The sequence below is a fragment of the Apis dorsata genome, unplaced genomic scaffold, assembly GCF_000469605.1.
Source record: "Apis dorsata unplaced genomic scaffold, Apis dorsata 1.3 scaffold_32, whole genome shotgun sequence".
In the NCBI taxonomy this organism is placed as follows: Eukaryota; Metazoa; Arthropoda; class Insecta; order Hymenoptera; family Apidae; genus Apis; species Apis dorsata.
The window spans coordinates 952,531-955,525 of record NW_006263334.1 but is presented as its reverse complement, the minus strand read 5'-3'; positions in this window follow the sequence as shown (position 1 = coordinate 955,525).

Below are 2,995 nucleotides of genomic sequence, written 5' to 3'. Positions count from 1 at the left end.
AAAAAAAAAAAAAGAAATTAATCCGCAAGAATCCGCAAGGTCGCGTATTAATTATCGAGACACTGAACTCCTCGGGTAATGAGTGTATATTACGTACTGCTATGTCTTATATTTATAATAATTTCAATATTTGGAATGCTTTTATTTTAATATTTTTTTTATTATTATCGTTTCATTAAATGGAGATACGAAAAAAAAAAATTCTACGTTCCGTTGCATTACTCGTCAAATTTCGGAAATTGAATCATCGATACTCGTTGTACCTCGTTGTAGCATCTCCAAACATGGCGATGATGAGATCATTTGTGGGCGTGTAATATTTAAAATTTTAATCCATCATTGATTACAAAGTTGAAGAGAGAAAGAAAAATATCGGTAGAATTACAACGAAGTTGAAGTTGAAACAAAAAGATTGTTTACATTTTGAACGACGACGAAGCCGAAGAAATTTTTATTAAAATCGCCTTTGTCGATTAAGCAGCTGCTCGTTCATCCGTTTTTGCGGTCAATATATGCTTCCTCGCGTTTCACAGCATTTCGCTCTTTGCAATGTAGCATGAAATCAGTGCATGCGTGAAGAATAGACGAACGGTATCCGTGCAATAAGTATAATTCACAAAGTGTATTTTATACAGTCAGGAACTGTACGACTGCAACAAATCCGTTATTGTTTAATAAAAGAAAACCTCATTTAATCGAAATTAATTTTTCTTCTTTTTAAAGAAAACGGGCACGCTAGAAGATGGACGGCAGAGGCGGAGGAATTTTCGTGATCTCGAGAGGGAAAACAATCGTTTTTTTTTTTTTCCACATCATAATTGGATCGTACGGTCGTCACGTGTCTACGATCGGTGAGTTGCACGTTTTAATTTATTCGGCGGTGATGGTTCGTTTCTCGATGCTTGAAATATTATCAATCCGTGTACATTACGTTTCAGTAATTAATATTTATCGGTGATTGATCACCGTGTTTATATTTCGATTTCGACACGACAAAACGAAGTTACGTTTCGCAAGATGTGAAAAATGATAAATTAATTCGATACTTCGAAGCGATCATTCCTCACCTTTATTCCCAATCAAATTTGCCAACCAAGTATGCGTTTCTTCCAACTATCTCGCGCGATGATTAATATCTAATATCTACTTAAAAAAAAAAAAATATTAGAAGTTGAATCTTATTTCTCTATACCTCTCCGACCGTCTACTCGCTTCTTACTTATTACGATTCTGTAACACCCTGTACACGCGATGATTAATGTCGATAGCTTGCAGAGAGCGTGCCTCGTTCCGGTTATAAAGGTCGACGTTTCACGATCGCGCGTAACTAAAAATATCATTTCGACAAATAACGTGCATACAAGCGTTTCGATTACATCATTTTAAAGCAGCGTTAACGTAAGTGGCGTGCACGACATCGGATATCCGTCGATCGTTCTGCGTTCAAACGAGCGTGTTTAAAGCATCGTCGAAAGAAAAAAAGAAAAAAAAGAAAAAAAATAATATTTTTACCTTGATCCTTCTCGCGCGTTAGATCGGGAATAGAGACGAGGGAAGAGAATTTTCTCGTTCTCCTTGGACAGGCTTCCTTCTCTCGGAGCGATGGCTCCAGTCCACTGACCGAGACTCGGATGCCGTGCTATAAAGCCGAAGAAAAAGTCGCGATCGTAAACTTGGCTCGCTTCCGCACCTCGCGATAGTTCCGTGGCTGCCGATTGCCGATTGCTTTTCGTGGAAGGTCGCGCCAATCCCTGGAAACGCTCGAAAGGATTCGTTGAATTCCCGCCGGTGAAACTCGTCCAGGACAGGAATTTAACGTCGGCGTCGTTTCGCGACGACCATCGATCTCCGTCTCCTTTTCCAATTTCCTCTTTCGATTCGTGAACCCGATACGCGAATTATAGAGATATTTGCGAGAGATCGAGGTTCGATATTCGACGACGAATATATATAATAAGAAGGAACGTGTGTAATGAGCCACACTCGATTATCGAGAAGAGAGAGAGACAGAGAGAGAGGCGTCCTCGTGGCGGAGATAAAGACGAGCTTAGGATGGAAAATATGGCCATGATATTTACTAACGCGGCCTCCGCGTGAAAGTGCTCGATGCTTCGCTTTGTACCGCGGCCGAGGAACGCGTATACGGTCTCGTGTAACGGGTGACATGACCGAACCTTTCGAAGAAAAACAAGATCATGCTCGGTCCGGATTGGAAATGCCGCGTTTCCACCAGAGATTTACAACAGCCTCGAACAGGCACGGTATCGGGTAATTGGTATTAATTTATTCTTCAAGGATCCTTAAGGCTGAGCTCGGTCTGGGATCATGGGTGATCGAGAACGTGTCGTCGAAAAAATGGAACGAATCGAGTTACGAGAGATTCGCGTGCGATGGAATTCGACCTAAATAAGAGTTTGTGGAGGAGCGCTGACTCTCTCCCCTTACAGCTGCCGCTTCATTCTCCGAGTGTACGCGTTCTTTTTCCTTGAATTGTTGCTGGAGACATTTTTTTTCTTTTCTTTTTTTTCTTTTTTTTTTTTAATCTTTAGAAGGAGAAAAATTGGAAGGAAGTCAAAATACGTTTAAATACGTTAGAAAAAACGTCGTTTCCGCGTTTTCTACATGCAAATCACGGTTCACGGTTTGTTAGAGAAAGGTAACGAATGAAAATATAGAATATATTACGAATGAAAAATAGAATATATATATATATATATATTCTATAAATAGTAAGTGTCGATGTTTTTTTTTCTGCGTGCGCACAATGCGCACCGACAGTTTTTTCACCTTTCCTTGGAAAACTTGCGATTTTATGTATCTGTAAGATCTGTTTCACATTCGTTGCGGATAATCAATCCGTCTGCTGTATTCTCTATTTCTCTTTTTTTTTTCCCGCGCGTAATTGAATGGCTCGGTGAACCAAGCGTAACATTGGTCTTGGTTCAACTATATGATTGTTGCCTAAAAACTAGCTTTATTCAGTGAAAGTCAATTT